The 23,553-nt window shown below is 38.3% G+C and overlaps 1 long non-coding RNA gene across 2 annotated transcripts in view; it reads right to left on the bottom strand.

Moving 5' to 3' along the window:
- LOC104006374 (uncharacterized) overlaps positions 1-23,553 on the bottom strand; it is an 83,217-nt gene that overhangs the window by 3,048 nt on the left and 56,616 nt on the right. For both annotated transcript variants that reach the window (XR_008548217.2, XR_010157178.1), the window contains exons 6-10: positions 22,822-22,976; positions 17,802-17,891; positions 12,436-12,603; positions 11,420-11,516; positions 8,507-8,622 (exon numbers count right to left, since the gene is read on the bottom strand). This is a non-coding gene — a long non-coding RNA (uncharacterized LOC104006374). The remainder of the gene's footprint in view (positions 1-8,506; positions 8,623-11,419; positions 11,517-12,435; positions 12,604-17,801; positions 17,892-22,821; positions 22,977-23,553) is intronic.

The following is a 23,553-nucleotide window of genomic DNA, read 5'->3' as shown; positions in this document are numbered from 1 at the left end:
TAATGCCTTCCATTTGTATAACCCCTTTACAAAGAACGTTTTCATGTGTCATCTCATATACTCACTTATGTCATTCATTAAAGTATATGGAAGGTCTAACCTGAAAGTGATGATAGTGTTCCCCTAAATGAGCTCGAGACCTTGATTTTTTAAAAAAAATCATAACTTTCTTGTCTATTTTGATAGTTTTCTAATGCAGTTTCATGGGGAAAAAATCACAGAGATGACCTGATGGTACAAACTAAAGCTATCTCTGGAGACACCTGTCTAAAGAGTCATGGGTAGTTTCTTCTTAATATTTGCAAGTTGGCAATATTCCACTGAAGTCTTGGACTCTGTTGGCTGCCTGTAAGATCTCTCCCTGGAACACCCCAGAAGTCTCTACTGCTTTTCTAAAGAGCTCATGAATGGGAAAGAGCTTAAAGTTATAAGGACTTGGAAATACTTTTTATAGAAAATCGGGAAAGTGAATCGGGAGAATTAACCTAAGGGTTTAATTAATCTTCACAGTTGGTTTGTGACCTATGATTATATTAGTCTCTTTAGGATTTGTCAAGAGAACTTGCATGAGATTAATATCCTTCCCTTAATCCCTACTTTTAAGAGAGTTTTGTTTAGCCTCATGTTCTCAGCTGCCCTGTGCCCCTGCCAGAAATCCTAGCCCTTCCCAGAGGTCAGTTAGAGGTGGTTTATCAGATGGAAAGAATGAAATGGTAATCCCTATCAAACACTGAAATTTCTAAATCCAGGCAGAATTTTTATCATTATATGTAAAAAAAATTTGGGAAGTCCTCACACCTCCTAGAAGCAACACTCATTTAGAAGGTTGTTTGGTTTGTTTCCAAACAAACAGGTAGTTTCAGTTAGAGTTCTACTTTTGCAAATCAGACAATTTTAGTTAGTCAACATATAAAACATCCTTCATCAAATTTTACGTACATAGGATGAATATTATTGTGAAGAATGAAAGGAGGCATTAAAAACAATCACAACAGGACCACACATGCAAACATGGACTATCCAGGGTAAAACAGGACGTGTGGCCAACCCGCATATACATCAATATTTGAAACAGTTCTTCTCTAGTCCTCATATTTTTTATTATATTGGAATGTGGCAAGGATATTGTTCACTTTCTTTTTTATACTGAGAAGTAAATTTATTCAAGTTTCTTGAAAAATAATCTTACATTCTAAGTCTCCACTAATCTGTTTCGAAGCTCTTCATGTATTTATTTCTATGAAACTGAGATGTAGGCTTTCCACATAGCTATATTTTTGTGAATCCTCCAGAAGATTATTTAAAAATACCTACAGTTTTTCCCACTATTTCAACATTTATTCAAAGACATTTAGTTTTATTTTGAAAAACTTCGAAGTTTATTTTGGAATAAAAGTGTCAGTTTTTCCCCCAAATTCTCCAAGTTTTAGTAGAACAATGGATTTACCTTTTAGAAGAACATTGAGTATCTGAATATAACAACACTTTACTGTTGATTATCAGGTGTCAAAACTGACAATCTCCGTCTCCCACCCATGAGTCAGTTGCCTGCCTAATTTATGTATAGACAGATAGAGATGTAGAAACATAGATAGAGAGAGATCAGTGATAGATAGATAGTGCTGGGGCTTAGAACACAATACCCCAAAATATGGCACTTTGGTATGCTGAGTAGTTGGAACTGAAGGAGACTGGAAAGGCTTCAGAAGCAAGAAGTCCTCCCTGACCTTCTCCAACCCTCCTTTCTGCTTTCCCACTTCCCCTCTGAGCAGATCATAGAAACTAGAACTCCTCATCCCAAAGCAATTCATAATACCTGTAAGTGTCACTCTTTGCCCTTTTCCCTTTTCTCCTGAAGACCCTCGTGTGACAAGTATCCTGCCCTATACCCAGAGGAAAGAATGCCAAACAGAGGGGCCAAAAAGAATCTGATTAAACAGGACTTCATAAGTTCCCCTAGTTTATGACCATTAGATCATAACCTTTTTGTCCAATTACATTTCTACATGGTTGTCCATTCTTCATTGAACCTAAACATAAAAGTACACAGTTTTCCCTGTGTCTTTAGGTCTTGATTTCTGAAGGCTCCTTATCACATAAAACTTTAATTGAATACATTTGTTATGCTTTTCTTTTGCTAACTTGTCTTCTGTATTGAAGTGTCAGCCATGACCTTAAAAGGTATTACCTTCTCACTTTCTACCTCTACAGTTTCTGGCACCCAACAGGGAGTGGCTGAGGCACTTGACTCACTCCGGAGCCTGCAGTTGAGATCCTGGGACAACTGACAAAAAGCTGAAAAAAAGGTTAAAAAAAAAAGTTTTTACCAAGGTCAGTATTTCGGGATCTCTGCCTATAGTGCCCGTGAAGAGAAAGTGGAAGGTAAAAATTTATCTTTATCCTTTCCTTTCCAACTTCAGGTTAGCAGAAGAAAATATTTGTTTGAATTGTAATTTGTGTGTAAATTTGGTTTGGGCATACTCATTTGTTATTAATCCTTTAAATAAATGTGTTATGCTTTTCTCTTGTTAACTTGACTTTTGTTACAGGGTGTTGGGTATCGACCTTGGAATGGGTGAGGAAGAAGGACCTTGTTGTCCCCAATTTCATAGATAGATGATGGATGCATTTTATGGGTCTAATTCAAACACACAAGGGACAAATTGGTTTGAACACTCCAGATTTTAAGAGGGCTCATTTTGCTCCAGTTTTAAATTTAATTATATTTAACATGGTGTTATATATTTATTTTTCTCCAGCTATACATATATTTGTAAGATGTCTGAAATTCTTTGGGAGTAGGAGAAGTACAAAAAAAATGACCATATACAAGGTTGTGATAGGGGGAAGGAACAAGGGGGTTTAGAACTGGGAAATTCAGAGGTTTAAGCAATGGTCCCCTGGGGGCGAAGATGACACCACATTCACAAGAAATGGAGAGGATGGCTAGCATGTGATCCTCCAGTCTGAATTATAAGGTCTTCTTGATTTATCTATTTTTCCCCTGTATTTGGGTGCGAATATTAGCTTCCCTTTCTGCTCTAGTGTACATGGTTGCTTAAGGTAAGGGCACTAAGGAATTTCTGGAATACCTGTTCTTTAATAAAGTCATCAGCCATTTATGAACATTCTGCTCTAACTTGTTGGCATTGGAAAGTCATTCTGGATTTTTGAGTGGGTAATGACATGATACAATATGCCTTAGTAAGATTAACTCATCAGTGAGTAAAACAATAACAGCTAACATTTTATATCATGCTTGCTTTTACTGGATACTATTTTATATCTACTCCATCACTGAATCTTCGAAAGAACCATATGTGAAATAGATACTTTTATTATCTCCATTTTCCAGACAAAGAAATGGGAGCTATTTCTGTTGAAATAACTTGCCAAGTTCATATTACTATAAAGAGGTAGAGCTAACAGTCAAACCCATGCAGTAAAGTTCTAAAGCTTGTCTAATTATCTGCTACACGGTCAGGACTAGATTGACTAGAAGGAGATACTGAAAGCAGGAAAACTGTGTAACAGATTATTGCATAATTCAGACATAAGAGGATGAAGCAAGGGGAAAGAAAAGGCAAGGGTGGTGCTGCAAAGGAAGAGACAGTAGGATCGTGAAATTCTTTGAAGTTGTCAGGTTGTAAAGAGAACAAAGACATATTTAGCTTGATTAATAGGAGTAATGTGGCTGGTAAAAAACACTGCAAAAAGTGAGACTGTTGCCAGGCACAGTGGCTCACGCCTGTAATCCCAGCACTTTGGGAGGCTGAGATGGGTGGACCACCTGAGGTCAGGAGTTCAAGACCAGCCTGACCAACAAGGTGAAACCCTGTCTCTACTAAAAACACGAAAAACAAAAAAACCAAAAAAAACCCCAAAAACCTACAAAAATTAGCCTGGTGCGGTGGTGCATGCCTGTAGTCCCAGCTACTTGGAGGCTGAGGCAGGAGAATTGCTTGAACCCTAGAGGTGGAGGTTGCAGTGAGCCGAGATCGCACCACTGCACTCCAACCTGGACGACGGAGCAAGATTCAATCTAAAAAAAAAAAAAAAGTGAGACTGTTGAGTGAGGGAATAACTTCTTTCTGGGTATTTGAAATTTTAGAAAAATCTAGAATGAACAAAGAAAGTTGGTGTATTAATCTTGTTTACAAAGCAAAATGAAACACCCAAATAAATGTTAGCTGTTTCTCCATTATGTTCCACTTCACTGAGAGGAAATCACATTGGTGGAATGTATAGGATGTCTCCTCACAAGAATCATTAAAAAAAAAAAAGTCTAATATTGTGGCAGAAATGAAAAGAACAGACTCCTGAAAACTTAATTTGTTCAAGGTCACACACCTTGTGAATAGCCAAATCTTTTCTGTTTCCTTGATAATCAATAGTTATACATCAGAATATTCATCACTAATGATGATTTTCAATCCCTTAGGCAAGGAGAGCTCAGAGTGTGAAGAAATGTGGAGAGAAGGAATGAATAAACAAACGAATAGATCTATGAATGGATAATATGTAAGTTTTAAGAATAAAAAAATCTCCACCTGAAATTCTCTTTTCCTACTTTTCCATTAAACCATGTAGGTTCTTTTGTTCATAGCATTACTCAAAACTTACCCTTTATTAAAAAAAAAACAACAGCTTTCTAAATGGAAAATCATTGATCTCTAGTTCCTTTGGATTTAGGTGTTTTGGGTTTTGTTTTTGTTTTTTTTTTTAAAGCGACCCTTAAAACACATTGATGTGATCTCAAGATATTTCTACTAAGCACCTATACAGGGGTTGGGTATAATCTCTTTCAGGAACTACAGCTATCCCAGAGAAGTGGGCAGCAACTTTAGACCTTCAGTTTATTTGGAAGTCGCTGTTAGGCCATGTTTTATGATTCACTGGGCAAACATATCTTATACACTGCATGAGTCTTTGTATTTGTGTGAATATTGACTTATCCTTCAGCTTTTAAGGCACTAGTTGCAGGAACAGAGATTTCTTTCTGCTAAATGAATCTTGAGAGGTGAACTTTACATTGTTTGAAGGCATTTTAATTCCTTCCAGATATACATTAATTTATCTAGTTTATTGACTGGAAGTTATAATTGAGTTGCGAAATGAGAGCAACATGTTCTTTTCCTTCTGACAGATTCATTTCCATCGGAGTACATCGTCTTCAACGACAGGTGACCAACCCACTAGGTAAGTGTGAGGATTAATAATAGGGCTTGGTCATGTTTATACAATTTTCAAAGCTCTCATTAGAAAAGCGCTACGGTGGCCCTAAAAAGTTGGTCTTCATCTACCTATGCTCAAGCTAAGAATCTGCTTTCATAAACCCAACTTTTTTCCAAAGATATTGAGGAGTAGTAACCAGCTGTTTTCCAAATCAAGTTAACATGTCCTTAAGATCAGTTTAAATTATAGCTCATGTTACTAGAACAGAGGTCTTCAAATTTTAGCATGACTCAGAATCACCTGGAGACCTGGACTCCATCCCTAGAGTTTCTGATTCAGTAGGTTTGGATGGAGCCTGAGAACAGGTATTCTAACACATTTCCAGGTGGAAGGGTTTCTCCTGGCCAGGGCATCACACTTTATGAACCACTGCCTAGGAAGGCACTCTCTTAGCAGTGGGACTGCAAGAGCAATAATATCAAAGAGAAATTGTAGAAACTTCTCTAGACAGATTAAGATGTGGTCATTTAAAATTAGATCTGGTTTTCTTATTGTTTATTTGTTTGGAAGAAAGTTGTGAACTAAAAAACAGAGATTGCTCCTAATACTCTTGTCTTGATCTAGAGTTACTTGATTAAATTTCTGTCGGTGTCTGCGTCTGAATCCAGTACCTCTACTCTCACATCCTCTCCCTCAACCAAAACCAAAAGTAAAACAAAACAAAGCAAGTATCTAAACAAAATGCTGTGGTCTCTTACCAGCACTTAAAAAGTTAACAACAGCACCGAATAGAATTGCTCAAGGCAGTGAAGGTTAAACCAGCATTTGGAAATGCTGTGAGAACACAGATAGTTTAAACTGTGGAAGAGGCCTGAGGAAATAACAGAGGAAAACTTTCCGTCCAAGGTTCCAGTTGCCAAGGAGTTTGTGTAGGTTGCTGGAGACCTCACCCCTCCGTGGCTCCTCTGTGACTCACTGTGTCCCTGGGAAGCCTTGGACTCAGCAACCAGCGAAAACTCAGAAACTCTGCCTTTGATCTCACTAGGATGAAATGCCCCAGAGAGCTTTGGTTTCTAAAACATGGATGTTTCTGATCATACAGACAGTAGCAGAGCCTAGACTACGATTCCTAGAATTTGGCCTGATTATGACCCAGGTGGAAAGGTTGAGATTAGAGAAAACCAAGTAATGGATCCCCCTGGAGGTGCAGGAGAGAGGGAGGAAGGACTCACACACCCTTAGACCCGGCTCAGATGTCGGGTGGCTTGACACTTCAAGGTCACTCCTGCTATGTTCCTGAAACCCAGTTCTGCGTGAATCCCCTTTTTTGAGAGCTGAATCACCTCCTATAGGTAGAAAATGACACACAGATGAAATGGCTTTTGGTTCTGGATACATTTTATCTTTAGCCATTTCACATTTTGCCCTTGCAGGTCTGAATCCAATTCTAACCAGAAGCAAGTATGTCCATTTTCCTTTCCCCCACAAAGAAGAATCCTTCATGCTGCAGTGCTTAATCAAAATTTTACCTAGTTCAGATCAGCGCTTCTCACACTTTAATGTATGTAGATATGAATAACCTGGGGATCTTTCTAAGAAGCATGGGCTAATTCTGTAGGTCTACAATGGGGCCTGAAATTCTGCCTTTCTAACAAACTCCCAGGTGATATAGAGACTGCTGCTCTGAGGACCAGGCTTTGAGTAGCAAGGGGATGAGTTTTCAACTTTGGCTGCCCAATAAGATCACTCTGAGAGGCTGATTGCTGGTTGCTGGTTTTTAAGACTAACATTCAGGTATCCAGAGACTGGTTTGGAGTGGGGCTTCATATTCCTTAAGAACTTCCTTGGTTATTTATGATTATGCAACCAGGATTGAGAAAACAAATCCAAATGAATGTTTTTCAAACTGTGAGTAGCAATCATTAGTGGATCAGAATCAGAAATAACATTTAAAATATTATTTAAATGAAACAGAATGGAGCAGAACACAGCACAGCACATTAGAATAGTGTAAGTATTGTTTCATGAAACTTTTTAGCTATGTACCTATGCGACTATACAGCTCTCAATGTATATTACTAAGAATTAGAGTCAAAAAACTTTGAAAGTCTGTTGCAACTACTTAACTCTGTCATTGTAGTACAAAATTAGGCATAGACAACATGTAAATGAATGGACATGGCTGTGTGAAATTTGCATTTCATATAATTTTTACATGTCACAAAGTATTTTGTATTGATTGCTTTTCAACAGTTTAAAAATGTAAAACCATTCTTAGCTCGTGGGCTCTACAGCAAAAGAGCAAATTGGCCAGCTTGGCACTTGGGGCTTGTATAGGTTGTTGGCCTCTTACCTAGATTGAGATATATTCTTTGTTTGGACCCTAAACTTGATTTGATCAGTTCAGTTATAACAAATTGCCTCAGGCTTGGTCCCAAATTAGTCTCCTATTCTGATTCTACTGCATCCTTTGTATTTTGATTAAAAACACCTGTATTTAGAGGCCAGACCTTTTGTGGTTGTTAGTAATAACAACAATTGTTGCTGTTAAAACAAGACAGTATGATACTTTGGGCTTTAAAAATCCATGTCAAAATCCTGTTTTAAATATGCAAAGTAGTTTTGGCTAAGAATAACTGAGTAACTGGATAAAATTTGTGACTTCCCACCACTTTATGTAGCAGCATTTCACTTTGATAATAAAATCTCAACACTTCCATTAATAAATTGGCAGTTTATCCTAAAGAATAGATGTTTTAAAAGGTGTGCTTTGCAAATGAACAATTGATGACATATAATGATCAAATGCAAGTAAGTTCCTTACAGGAAAATATGATTCTTTTTTCCTATTGAACAGAAAACTAAACAATTTCAATGAAAGCCATGGTTTCATTGAGATTTCAAAAGGGAAACATGCTTCCCTTTTCTCAGTTACTGGGCGTATTATACATTTTGTAGTAACTTGTTGGAGCATTCTATTTTAAGATTTTCAAGGTACCAGAGTTAAAAGCTTAGACCTTGGGTAACTTTTTGGGGTGGCAGAGAGTGTCCCACTCATTTTTGGCTATAATTGTAAGTATTTATTGCATTTCCACTGTGTACTTGGTTGTTAGCTTACCCCTTGAAGATGTGGCAGTTAAAAATGCAAACTTCCCCTGTAATCCCAGCACTTTGAGAGGCTGAGGCAGGAGGATTGCTTGAGGGCAGGAGCTCGAGACCAGCCTGGGCAAAATATTGAGACCACCCCGCCAACCCGCCATCTCTACAAGAAAGAAAGCCAACAACAAGAACAACAAAAATTAGCCAGGTGTGGTGGTGCATGCCTGTATACCTGTAGTCCCAGCTACTTGGTAGGCAGAGGCAGAAGGATCACTTGAGCCCAGGAGTCGGAGGTTACACTGAGCTATGATGGCACCACTGCACTTCAGTCGGAGACAAAGCGAGACCCTGTCTCAAAAACAAACAAACAAACAAACAAACAAACCATGGCTTGTGAGCACACAGAGCTTAAAAGATTGTAAGCAGATGATGGCAGAGGCCACTCTTAGGCAGTTACAGATAAATCCGTAATTACCAACTATAATAAAACCAAATGTAAATGCTGGGACGAGTGTGTTAGATGCGACTCCGTTTTTAACTAGGTGTTTCATGGGAAGCATTTTTGAGGCGTAACATTTTAGCTTTTATACAGCTTTTTGTAAAAAATATAACTTTTATATAGGGTTGGTACATGAATAGATTTCCATTTTAATCTCTGAGAAGGTCAAAATTCATGTTTGGTCATCTTCAAGTACCAACAGAGTACGGGCATGTGGTAGAACTCAATAAGCTTTCACTCTTGCTGTTAAATACTCAGAATTACTTTCGCTATTGTTTCAAAAACAGATAAGGAGGGGTGTGTAAAAAATGAAAGTGGAAAGACCTGTTGAAGGATGCTGCAATAAACGGTGGTATTTTGGACAAGAGTGCCACTGGTAGAGATGGGGCAAAGAAGAGAGTCATGATGTATTTTAGAGATAGAATTAGCATTTTGTTATTATAGGGAGATGAGGAAGGCGGAAATTAAAAGTCATTCCCAGACTGTGTGAAGAGAAACATGAAAAAAGACTCAGGTTTCATGAGATGGATTAACCAGTTTTGAAAACTTTGCATTTGAGATGTTTATGAAGTAATCAGTTGGGGACAACCAAGTAGTCAGTGGAATACACAGACCTGGAAATCAAAGAGAGGACTAGGATAGAAGTACAAATGCGGGAGTCACTTGGCTGTGCATAGTATTTTCTTTATTTTTTGTAAAGAGTGCTAATTCAGTACCTACTATGTATCAGGCACTGTTCTAGCTATTAGGAATATATAGAGAAAGAAAAAACAACAAATTTCATATGAAGTCTTTTGAAGATAGAGTAGTCACGTTGACCAGAACATATAGTTAGAGACAATTGGGGAAAAAGGAGCATTTTAAGAAGTTGACAGGCTGGGCATGGTGGCTCACATCTGTAATCCCAGTGCTTTGGGAGGCCAAAGCAGGAGGATCACTTGAGGCCAGGAGTTTAAGACCATCTTGGGTACATGGTGAGACTCCATCTACACCAAAAAGAAAAAAAATTAACCAACCATGGGGGTGCAGCACCTGTAGTCCCAGCTACTCAGGAGGCTGATAACAGAGGATTACATGAGCCCAGGAGGTCGAGGTTGCAGTGAGCCATGTTCATGCCACTACACTCCAGCCTGAGCAACAGGGCTAGACCCTGCCCCAATCAATCAATCAATCAATATCTGAAAAAGTGTGCTCCAGATAAAGGGGACAGCAACTGCAAAGGCTCTCAAGGTGAAGTGCATTTGATATGCCTAAGGAATTCCTAGAGACCGGTATGTTAGCAGTGAAGTAAGCAAAGGAGAAACTAGAAGAAGGAAGGGTCTGAATCATGCAGACCCTTGTAGTCCGTGGTATATTTTTCTAGATGTGATGGCAGTTACTGGAGGATTTGAACAAGGAAGTGATGTAATCTAGCTTATGTATCTTTAAAATTCTTTCTCCACTGACAGTAGATTGTACGGGCCTAGTGAGGAGCAGCGAGATCCACTAAGAAGTTCCTCAAGCGCTCCTATTCATAAATTATGTTAGGGCTATGCGCTGAGTTATGCTCCCAACATTCATATGTTGAAGGCCTCACTCCCCTCATCTAATGATATTTGCACATGGGCCCTTTGGAAGATAATTAGGTTTCAATGAGGTGTTCAGAGTAAGGCCTCATGATGAGATTAGTGCCCTTAGAAACAGAGGCATCAGAGAGCGAGCTCTCTTTCTCTCTCCCCCCTATCCCTCTTGTGAGGACACAGCAAGAGGACAGCCATCTGCAAGACAAGTAGAACGTCCTCACCAGAACTTGACTATGTTGGCACCCTGATCTAAGACTTCCAGCCTCCAAAACTGAGAAAAAATAAATTTCTATTGTTTATGCCACTCAGTGATAGTTTGTGATGGCAGCCTGAACAGACTAATACAATTAGAAAGAAAAAAATTCTCTGGAGGGTGGTAGAGACCAGAAATACCCACTTACTGTGTTAGCTCGTCTAGCATTATGCAGAGTTCCAATTCCCAATGTGAGTTGGCTTGGCTTGAAAAAAAATTACTATGAATTTGAATAAGATTCAGTTCCTGAACAGTACAGACAAAAGAACAGCTCTAAGCTCTGGCAGCTTGCTTTCCTCCTGTCAGTTTCTCTGTCTTATTCATTTATGGTCTCTGAAAAAGGCCGAGGAAAAATGTAAAGAGAGCAATTCCACAGGTTGTAGGATTAGTCAATTCTCCAAGGAGACTCAAACTCCATCTGCCGCTATTTATTAGATCACTCTGTGCCATAAAAACCTATTGATGAGTGGTAGCCAATGATATGCCATTACAACAATAGAGATAATGCAATAGCCATGTCATAAAATGGTTACCCCTCATCACAGCTATGTTTCAATTGTTCCTCAATGCACTGAGCACATTAAAGGGCTGTATTCCACCCGCCAAACAATTCTGGTGCAGGAGCTCCTTGGAGGCACCTGCTGTGAGTGAAAGGTAATATTGTGACGATTATTACTGCTTGGAGAGCAATTGCACAGACATGTGCCAACTGCCTGTGCCAGTGCTGGACTATGTAACAGAGTGGATCTAAATTAAACTGAAAATGAAATCAGTTAACTTTAAATTGTTTAAGTTTCCCAACCAAGCAAAATTGCAAGTAGGGTGACTTACCCTGTTTAATTTTGTGACTATACTTTTGGGGACCAGCAGGAATGCGGCTGCATTGAGGCATATAGTGTCCACTTTTTCTTCTGAGGAGTGAAAAAGCCTGGAAAAAAAAATATTCCATTTGTTTTCTGGATGCTTGTACCCATCCAGTCTTATTTCTCAATCCAGATCACTGAAGAAAGGCATCTTCCCCCCACCATATTAAGTGAATTACACTGATTTCAAATAACTTTCCCAGCTGAGTCAAACCTGCAGCCCAGACTCACTGGCCAACTGATCCTAGCGCTGGGATAGCTCAGAAGCCAACAAGTAGCCCCCAGGTCTCGGATTCTACCCCAACATTTGTAGTCCTGGCACAATGTCCATAAAACCTGAAGGAGTCCTAAAATCCAGAGCCCCAGAACCCCAAATGGGATCGCTACAGTCCTAAATCTGTGATTCTACCCTCATGCCACTCTGTTTCTATTCTCTCCAATACCATCTGCTAGGGAACCCACTGAGAGGGAATGTGCCCTTTCCTAATGCTGCTCGGTTCTAAAGGAGCTACAATGAGAAAGTTGCTGAGGTTTTCCCAAATACTAGTTAAAAAAAAAAAGAAAAGAAAAAGATGAGGTTTGGATTAGAGGACAGAATGTCAGAATGTTCAACAAATATCCATGTACCCTTCACATTCCCCAGCCTCCCTGAGGGTGAGATCTGGGCCATGTGACTAGTTCTGCAAATAGGATACGGACAGAAGGAGCAGAGACACTTCCAGATCTGACCTCTCAAGACACCCCATCCTCCAAACCTTCCCCTGCCTTCCCACCTGGAGACAACTGGCCCAACTGTATAACTACAAAATGGTGGAAGCTGTCAGATCTGTATCAGACCAGAATGTGAGGAAGAAATATAGATATCTTTGTTGTATGAAACCACTGAGTCTTCAGGAGTCTGTGTTTTGTTGCTGCCTGCACTGATAATCCTGAATATAGACTGTCTTCTGGCTACCTCACTGAATTCGTATTCAGGTACTGTACCTTGCGGTTTGGCCAATCTGGTCCATGATTTTGAAGTCCTGGAAGCAACCATCTTTACTATATCCAAGAAGTAGTATTCTCAAAGTTGGTATTAATGGGAGAGAAAACTCCATTAAATGCTTAGTTAAATGCATTATGCATTACTGACTATATGTCCAAAGCAGTGAGCTGAAAATTGGGGTAAACACCAGAAAAGTACAAATCATATTCAAGGAAGTGACCTGAGAGGCAAGGAGCATTTCCAGATAAAGCAGTTAAATAACAATGGTTCTCATAAAGAAATGCAGAATATGGGAAGACCAGTGTGGGTTGGATGTACCTAATGATTCTTCAGGTGTAGAGGGCCTTGGAGGTCAGGTGTGATGGGCTGAATTGTGCTCTCCTCCCCCAAATTCATCTGTTGAAGCCCTAACCTTTGGCATCTCAGACTGTGACTGAATTTGGAGATAGGGAATTTAAAGGGGTAGTTAGTTAAAATGAGGTCATTAGGGTGAGCTCTAATTGATATGACTAGCGTCCTAATAAAAAGAGGAAATTAGGACATAAACACACACAAGGGAAGATCATACAAAAACACAGGGAAAAGATGGCCACCAGCAAGCCAAAGAGGCTGGGCCTGGTGGCTCACGCCTGTAATCCCAGCACTTTGGGAGGCTGAGGTGGGCGGACCGCTTGAGCCCAGGAGTTCAAGACCAGACTGGTCAACTGGCAAAACCCGATCTCTACTAAAAATACAAAACAAAATTAGCCGGCCATGGTGGCTTGCGCCTGTTGTCCTAGCTACTCAGGAGGCTGAGGAGGAAGGATCGCTTGAGGCCAAGAGGCAAAGATTGCAGTAAGCAGAGATCACATCACTGCACTCCGGCATGGGCAACAGAGTAAGACCCTGTTTCAAAAAGAAAGAAAGAAAGAAAAAGAAACCTACCCTGCTAATACCTCAACCTCAAACTTTTAGTATTCAGAACTGTGAGAAAATAAATTCCTGTTGTTTACGACCCCCCAGCCTGTGATACTCTGCTGTGTGGTAGCACTCGCAAACTCACGCAGGCACAAGTTTCTCCAGAGAAAGAATGAGACAGTAGTTTACGCAGTATTATTTCACTGAACTAAAGCACAGTGGGGAGAATAAACATCATAAATTTGGAAGAAAGTAGGGAGAATATCTTCCCCGAAGACATTGAGAATTATAATTGGATGGATAACTTGGAGTAATATTTGCGAGGGTCTTTATTCCCTGATTGAGAAATTTTGATACTATTCTACAAGTGATTTGAAGACTGCAGTACATAACAGTTTAAGAATATTACTTCAAAATCTCCAGGGTGGGGTCCAAACATTAGTATTTTTAACAAGCTTCCAGGTGATTCTGAGAGACCATCAGTAAATTTGAGAACAATGGGTATAAGCAGTTGGGAATTCCTAAAAGGATTGCATAGGCATTTTGCTGTATGGGTGATAGATAAAGAGGTAGGGGGCATGCAGATATTCCACAGCAGAGCACTCCTTTACCTCTGATCTAGTCCTACCCAGAATAATGGAAGCCTGCAACTAATGGGACTCAAAATATTAAATCCATTGCCTCCTGGCATGTAAAAGTTCACCTCCACTTAGTTAACATTCATTCTTATTTCAAATAGCAAGCTTGTTTTTCTTTCTAAATTGTTTTATAGTTTTTAAATGCATATACAAAAAGTACCCCAAAATAAATAAATAATACTAGAATTATCACTATCTTGTCATAAGCATTTTGTTGAACATTCCTTCTGTGATCTATCTGTGCATCTACTTGTATTGTATAAGCATACAGTTCACATAAATGTTACGATGCTAATTGTGCTCTCTTAATCTATAACCCACTTCTGCACTCAAAAGTAGATTGCAAAAATACCTCCAAATCTTTATTTTATATCTTCATCAAAATATTCCATTGTTTAGATGTTTTCTAATTATTTAGCCAGACCTCAACTAATAAACACATAAATCACTCTGCATTTTTGACCCTTAAAAACAACACTGACTGGGGGTCACAGGGGAGAAGAGTGATAGCTAACATGTACAGGGTTTCTTTTTGAGGTGGTGAAATGTTCTAAAACTGACTATGGTGATGGTTGCACATATCTGTGAATATACTACAAACCACTGAATTATATACTTGGTATGGGTAAACTGTATGGCATGTGAACTATATCTCAATAAAGCTGTTTATAAAAAAGACATCCCTTGCCCTCTCTCACCACTCCTATTCAACATAGTATTGGAAGTTCTGGACAGAGCAATCAGGCAAGAGAAAGAAATAAAGCGTATTCAAATAAAAAGAAAGGAAGTCAAATTATCTTTATTTGCAGATGACATGATCCTATATATAGAAAACCCCATTGTCTCATCCCAAATGCTTCTTAAGCTGATAAGCAACTTCAGCCAAGCCCCAGGATTCAAAATCAATGTGCAAAAAACTGCTAGCACTCCTATACACCAACAGGCAAGCAGAGAGCCAAATCATGAATTAACTGCTGTTCACAATTGCTACAAAAAGGATAAAATACCTAGGAATACAGCTAACAGGAGAAGTGAAGGACCTCTTCAAGGAGAACTATAAACCACTCCTCAAAGAAATCAGAGAGGACACCAACAAATGGAAAAATATCCCATACTTATGGACAGAAAGAATCAATATCATGAAAATGGCCATACTGCCCAAAGTCATTTATAGATTCAATGCTATTCCCATTAAAGTACCATTGACATTCTTCACAGAATTGGAAAAAACTACTTTAAAATTCATATGGAATGGAAAGAGAGCCCAAATATCCAAGACAATTCGAAGCAAAAAGAACAAAGCTGAAAGCATCATGCTACCTGACTTCAAACTACACTACAAGCCTACAGTAATCAAAACTTCATGGTATTGGTACAAGAACAGACACATAGACCAATGGAACAGAATAGAGAACTCAGAAATAAGACCACATACCTACAACCATCTGATCTTCAACAAACCTGACAAAAACAAGCAATGGGGAAAGGATTCCCTGTTTAATAAATGGTGTTGGGAGAACTGGCTGCCATATGTAGAAAACTGAAACTGGACCTGTTCCTTACACCTTATACAAAAATTTACTCAAAGTGAATTAAAGTCTTAAAAGTAAAACCCAAAACTATAAAAACCCTAGAAGAAAATCTAAGCAATACTATTCAGGACATAGGCATGGGCAAAGGTTTCGTTATGAAGATGCCAAAAGCAATTGCAATGAAAGCCAAAATTGAGAAATGATATCTAATTAAATTAAAGAGCTCCTGCAAAGCAAAAGAAACTGTCATGAGAGTGAACAGACAACCTACAGAATGCGAGAAAATTTTTGCAATCTACCCATCTGACAAAGGTCTAATATCCAGAGTCTACAGGGAACTTAAACAAATTTACAAAAACAAAATACAAAAAACCCCATTAAAAAGTGGGCAAAGGACATGAATGGACACTTCTCAAAAGAAGACATACATGTGGCCACAAACTTATGAAAAAAGCTGAACATCACTGATCATTAGAGAAATGCAAATCAAAACCACAATGGGATACCGTCTCACACCAGTCAGAATGGCTATTACTAAAAAGTCAAAAAACTGGCTGTGCGCAGTGGCTCACGACTGTAATCCCAGCACTTTGGGAGGCCAAGGTGGGCAGATCACCTAAGGTGAAGAGTTCGAGACCAGACTGGCCAACATAGTGAAACCCTGTCTCTACTAATAATACAAAAATTAGCTGGGCGTGGTGGCCAATGCCTGTAATCCCAGCTATTCAGGAGGGGGAGGCAGGAGAATCACTTGAACCCAGGGGCAGAGGGTGCAGTGATCAAAGATCACGCCATTGCACTCCAGCGTGCAATGGGTGACAAGAGTGATACTGCATCTCAAAAAAAAAAAAAGTCAAAAAACAACAGATGCTGGCAAGGTTACAGAGAAAACACTTTTACACTGTTGATGAGAGTGTAAATTTAACCACTGTGGAAGACAGTGTGGTGATTCCTCAAAGTTCTAGCGGCAGAAATACCATTTAACCCAGCAATCCCATTGAATTGCTAATGGATGCTGGGCTTAATACCGAGGTGATGGGATGATCTGTGCAGCAAACTACCATGGCACACATTCACCTATGTAACAAACCTCCACATTCTGCACATGTATCCCTGAGCTTAAAATAAAAGGTGAAGATTAAAAAAAAAGACATCCTCACATCTATTCACCCTCTGCAGTTATTATCCTAATGGCAAATTCTGAAATATGTACCCATTAAGATGATTAATAATTATTAATAATAATTATTAATTGATTAATAATTAATTATTAATGGATTAATTAATACTCCAGGCAATTTCATTTTACAGATGAATACATGCTTTTAAAAAATACACCTGAGGCCAGGCACAGTGGCTTATGATTATAATCCCAACATGGGAGGACAAGGTGGGAGAATCACTTGAGCCCAGGAGTTCAATACCAGCCTGGGCAACATAGGGAAAGCCTGTCTCTACAAAACAATTTTTAAAAATTAGCCAGGTGTGGTGACGTGCACCTGCTTTGGAGGCCAAGGTAGTAGGATAGCTTGAGCCCAGAAGTTTGAAACTAGCCTGGGCAATATAATGGGACCGTATCTCTACAAAAACTAAAAATATTAGCCAGGCATGGTGGTGCACCTGTGAATATAATACATACATGTACGAAATGTGTGTTAATCAACTGTTCATTTATTGGTAAGGCTGCTGTTCGACAATAGGCTATTAGTAAAGTTTGTGGTTTGTGGGGAGTCAAAAGTTATACACTGGTTTTTTTGACTGTATAGGTGGTCAGTGGCCCTAACCCCCATCTTATTCAAGGGTCAACTGCAGTTACAAAAAGTAGCAATGTTTCATCAAATCTAAAAACTTTCATGATTTTTAAAATGCACTCATATTTTTATAGTACAAAAAGAAAAAAACTGCTAAGATACAAAAATTGCTAAAAATTAAGTTCAAAGTAAGTAGAACTAAGGAAATAAGGAGTAAAAATCAATAAAATAAAAAATAAATCTTAAAAATCAACCAACTCAAAAGTTATTTCCTTGAAGAAAAAAATGTGTAAACTTGATTAACTCCCAATAAAACTGATCAAAAAAAGAAAACAGGATAGGAAGAAGGGGGAAATTAAACTACTAATATCAGAAACAAGACACAATATCACTACAGAGCTATAAAAATTAAAATGATAATAGGAAGGCATCATGAATAATTTTATGCCAATAAGTTAAAGAATCTATATGAAGTTAACAAATTCTTTGAAAAACACAGTGTATCAAAATTGACTCAAGGAGAAATAGAAAATTTGAATAACTTTACCTCTGTTGAAGGAATTGCATTTGTAATGAAACATTCCTAAAATCAAAATATCATGTTCATATGGCTGTACTGGTGAATCACATCGAATATCTAAGGAAGAAATAATACCAATCTTGAATCACCTCTTTCAGAAAATAGAGGGAGAGCTTAAGAATAAAAGAAAGCAAATATGATGGATAGGACTTCATCAAAATTAAATATCTCTGTCTGCTCATTAAGAGATATCATTAAATAGATGAAAAGACAAGTCACAGATTTGGAAAAAAAATCTGCCATATGATGGCACAGGACTTGTATTTAGAATATTCAAAGAACTACAAATCAATAATAAAAAGACAATAACCCAATTTCAAGTGAGCAAATGATTTCAACACTTCACACACCAAAAAAACCATAACTACTAAGTTCAATATGGATAATACTCAATTCAGCAAAGATAAAAAGCAACAGGAACTCTTCAACATTGTTGGTGAGAGAGTGAATGGCACAATCACTTTGGAAAACTCTTTGACACTTTCTTGTAAATTAAATATACACCTAATTCATTACCCAGCAATTTCACTCCTAGGCAGTTACTCAAGATAAATGAAAACATGCATCCATAGAAATACTTGTAAAAGAATATGCGTGGCGGCCAGGAGCAGTGGCTCATGCCTGTAATCCCAGAATTTTGGGAGGCCGAGGCGGGTGGATCACCTGAGGTCAGGAATTCAAGACCAGCCTGGCCAACATGGTGAAACCCTGTCTCTACAAAAAATACAAAAAATTAGCCAGGTGTGGTGGTGGGCGCCTGTAGTCCCAGCTACTCAGGAGGCTGAGGCAGGAGAATGGTGTGAACCCAGGAGGTGGAGCTTGCAGTGAGCCAAGATTGCGCCACTGCACTCCAGCCTGGGCGACAGAGCTAGACTCTGTCTTAAAAAAAAAAAAAAAAGAATATGCGTGGCAACTTCATTAATAATAGCTGAAAAGTAGAAACAGCCTAACAGGCTATTAACAGTAGAGTGGTAGAGTAGATAAATAAATCATGGTATAACCATACAGTGGAATAGTATCCAGCAATAAAAAGAATAAACTAGTGATGCACACAAGATGGAAGAATCTCAAAAATATGTTGAATGAAATAATCCAGACACAAAAGTAAACACTGCGTAATTCCATTTAAGTGACGTACAAAACTAGACAAAGTAATCTATGCTGATAGAAAGCCTAACTATGATGGCTTCTGTGTAGGCGGCCCGTGTGTGGGTGCCAGGCAGGAGAGACTTTCTAAGGTGATGAAAATAGTTTGTCTCTAATATCTGTTTCTGTATCTTGATTAAGGTGTGAGTTACATGAAAATATTCATTTATCAAAGTTCATTGAACTATTATATGTAAATTATGCCTTAATTTTAAAAATATGATACTCCAATGATTTCAAAGCATCTTGATTTTAGGGACATTAAAGTGTTTCAAATGTACAAAATGTACAAATCTTTGAAATATAGGATACATTGTAACTTTTAAAGTAAAGGTATATTCACAGTAGGCAAAAGGTGGAAGCAACTCAAGTGTTCATGGCCAGGTGAACGAATAAACAAAATGTGGTCTATACATATCATGGCATACTATTCAACCTTAAAAAGTATGGAAATTCTGACTTATGCAACAACATGGATGAACTTTGAAGATGCACCAAGTGAAATAAGTCAATCACAAAAGGGCAATTACTATGATTTCGCTTATATGAGAAACCTAGAATAGTGAAATTCATGGAAACAGAAAACAATAACGGTGGTTGTTGGGGCCAGAGGGAGGGGAAAATGGGGAGTTACTGTTTAATGGTTATGGAGTTTCAGTTGGGAAAGATGAAAAAGTTCTGGAGATGAAGGATGGTGATGATTGTACAAAGATGTGAATGTACGTGGACTGAATGTCACAGAACTGTACATTTAGAAGGATTGAAATGGTTTTACATTATATACATTTTACCACAGTTTAAAAAAAGAAAAATTAAAACTAGTCCAGACAATAAATATTTCGTATTTCAAATTCGGTCCAAGTGAGTAATCAAAAGCATAGCTCCAAACAAAACAAAGGCAAACAAAAACAGTAAATAGCTAAGTGATTCAAAAGAAGCTATTTCTGTTTGGATCAATTTATGCTGGGCACAAACACTTTCAAAGCTGATAAACAGGGCTCACTGTCTTCCCATTTGGCTTTCAGGCCTCAGAGTGACTTACAGTTCTTCTAAAAATCAAGAGCCTATCATCCCACCAAACAGCCTTACTTCATAATGCAACTTCTCAAAGATAAAAATATACAAACAGCACATGATTTTAACTCACAAAGAGCATAACGTTAACAATAAATCAGAAGAAACACAAACACTGTGTAAGAGACCGCTTTCAAAAAGACAAGTAGACCAGTTCAGGAAGATAAATATAACTATGACATGCCATATGGATTGGAAAAGGTGAATTACACTAATTATTACTCCAATACAAGTCCAGCATTTTCCTCGGAAACTTAAGCAAGATTTTGGAATACATAAAAGTCTGTTTAAAAAATAAATAAATAAAGTACATCAAAAGTGTAGAAAAGCCCTGTATCAGAAATATGTGTCAGTATGAGCTCATTTTTAATTCAAGAATAGATTGTCCCCAAACATAGAAAACTAAAGAGATCTCCTATAGACTGTTCTAATTTCATGTTACAATAATCATTAGAATCATTGTTTAACTGAGGAGTAAATGTAAACTTTTCTAACAGAGCAAATAAAATTGATTGCAAGGTGTTTATTAAGGCTGTATAATACGTATCAAATTGCTTAAGACACAGATGTTGCCTTGCCCTCTGAGAAAATAAAAACACAGACTACAGGCAGTGAAAGAATAAATAGAAATTAAGTAGGTAATAAAGAGGTGAGATTGGGCATATACATTGTTTAAAGATCAAAGTTTAAGTGAACTCTGTGGCAGCCAGTGAATTATAGTTGGGTTTATACTGTGATAAAATAAACAAAAGCAGGCTGAAAGTTAAGTGATCACTTATATAAAAAATATTTATATAGGCCAGGTGTGGTAGCTCATGCTTGTAATCCCAGTACTATGGGAGGCCGAGGTGGCCGGATCACTCCTGAGGTCAGGAGTTTGAGACCAGCCTGGCCAACATGATGCAACCCCATCTCTACCAAAAATACAAAATTAGCCAGGCCTGGTGGCATGTACCTTTAATCCCAGCTACTCAGGAGGCTGAGGCAGGAGTATCACTTGAACCCGGGAGGCGGAGGTTGCGGTGAGCCAATATCACACCATTGCACTTCAGCCTGGGCAACAGGAGTGAAACTCCATCTCCAAAAACAAACTAACAAACAAACAAACAAAAAATTGTATAAAAACATAAAAAGCCAATCCACAAAGATGCTTGATTTCTTCAGATCGATGTGTCCTTTTTTTATGTTTATGTTTTAAATACTTAGTGCGGTCAATGTTTCATCCTGAAGGACAGAGCTTGTTTGCCCACGTCACACTTTTCTTACAAGGCTCAAATATCAGCAGTCCCCACTGAGAATTTCAAAAGAAGCTTTCTTGAAACTCACTTAACTTTGCTGGTTGATTTTTGTTGTTTACCTAGTGAAGTACAGTCATGTATGGCTTTATGACAGGGATACATTCAGAGAAATGCTTCATTAGGTAATTTCATCACTGTGTGAACATCGTAGAGTGTACTTAGACCTAGATGATACAGCCTATTACACACCAAAGCTGTGTGGTGTGATATATTCTGTTGCTCCCAGGCTAGAAACCTGTACATCATGTTACCATGTTGAATACTGTAGGCCAGGGGTCCCCAGTCCCTGGGTTGTGGACCGGTAGAGTTTGTGGTCTGTTAGGAACCAGGCCGCACAGCAGGAGGTGAGTGAGGGACCAGAAAGCATTACCGCCTGAGTTCTGCCTCCTGTCAGATCAGCTGCTGCATTAGATTCTCATAGCAGCGCGAATACAGTTGTGAATTGTGCATATGAGGGATCTAGGTTGTGAGCTCCTTAGAAGAGTCTAAAGCCCGATGATCTGAGATAGAACAGTTCCATCCTGAAACTGTCCTCCCCGTCCCAGCCCTCCCCTGTCGCCCTCATCCATGGTAAAATTGTCTTCCTCAAAAGGGTCCCTGGTGCCGAAAAGGCTGGGGACCACTGCTATAGGCAATCATAACACAATGGTATTTGTGTATCTAAACATATGTAAACACAGAAAATGTATAATGAAACATGGAATAAAAGATTCTTTTTTTTTTTTTAAAGGAACACTTATATAGGGCACTCACCATGAATGGAGCTTGCAGTTCTGGAAGTCGCTCTTGGGTGAGTCATTGAGTGAGTGGTGAGTGAATGTGAAGGCCTAGGACATTACTGTACACTATTGCAGATTATAACCACTGTACACTTACACTACACTAAATTTATTTTAAAAGTTTTTCTTTCTTTAGTAATAAGCTTACTGTAACTTTTTTACATCATAAACTTTTTAGTTTTTTAAACTTTTTGACTCTTTTGTAATAACATTTAGCTTAAAATGAGAACATTCAGCTTAAATTTAAAAAAAAATTTTTAATTTAAAAATTTTAAATTAAAAAAATTGTTTTTATCTTTATATCCTTATCTGTGGCTACTTTCTGGTAATTTCTTTTTTTTTTTACTTTTTAAACTTTTTTGTTAAAAACGAAGACGCAAACACACACATTGGTCTAGATGTACACAGAGTCAGGAATAACAGTATCACTGTCCTCTACCTCCACATCTTGTCCAGTGAAGACATTGGAATGTCTTCAGGGGCAGTAACACTCATGGAGCTGTCATGTCCTGTGATAACAATGTCTTATTCTGGAATGCAGGCACACTTCAGAGATACTACAGTGCCAATATCAAAATAAAGTGAGTCACACACTTTTTTTGGTTTCCCAGTGCATATGAAAGTTATCCTCACACTATATTGTAGTCTATTAAGTGTGCGATAGCATTATTTCTAAAAAAAAGTACATACCTTAATTTAAAATACATTGTTGCTAGAAATGCTAATGATCATCTGAGTCTTCAGAGAATTATAATCTTTCTGCTGAAAGGTCTTGCCTCAATGTTGACTGCCGCTCACTGGTCAGGGTGGTGTTTGCTGAAGGTTGAGGTGGCTGTGGCAGTTTCCTAAAATAAGACAATAGGGTTTGCTGTATCAATTGACTCTTCCTTTCACAAAAGAGTTCTCCGTAGCACGTAATGCTGTTTGACAGCATTTTACCCACAATAGGACTTCATTCTAAATTTGACTCAATCCTCTCAAAGCTATTGCTTTATCAACTAAATTTACATAATATCCTTCATGGTGATTTCAACAATGTTCACAGTCAGGAGTAGATTCCATTTCAAGAAACCCACTTTCTTTGCTTGTCAACAAGAAGTAACTTCTCAGGTGTTCAAGTTTTATCGTGAGATTGCAGCAATTCAGTGACATCTTTAGGTATTCTAGTTCTCATCCTGTTTTCATCACATATGCAACTATTTCCTCCACTGAAGTCTTGAACCCCTTGAAGTCATCTATGAGGGTTAGAATCAACTTCTTCCAAACTCCTGTTAATGTTGATATTTTGACCTCTTCTCATGAATCACAAATGCTCTTAATAGCATTGACTTCTCTCTAGCCATGAAAGCCCTAGATGGCACCTTCTTCCAATAGAAAGCTATTTCATCTAAATTGAAAATCTATTGTTGAGTGTAGCCACCT

Source organism: Pan troglodytes, chromosome 4, assembly GCF_028858775.2.
Source record: "Pan troglodytes isolate AG18354 chromosome 4, NHGRI_mPanTro3-v2.0_pri, whole genome shotgun sequence".
Classification (NCBI taxonomy): domain Eukaryota; kingdom Metazoa; phylum Chordata; class Mammalia; order Primates; family Hominidae; genus Pan; species Pan troglodytes.
The sequence above is the reverse complement of the archived record's forward strand: the minus strand, read 5'-3'. Positions and strand labels throughout refer to the sequence as shown.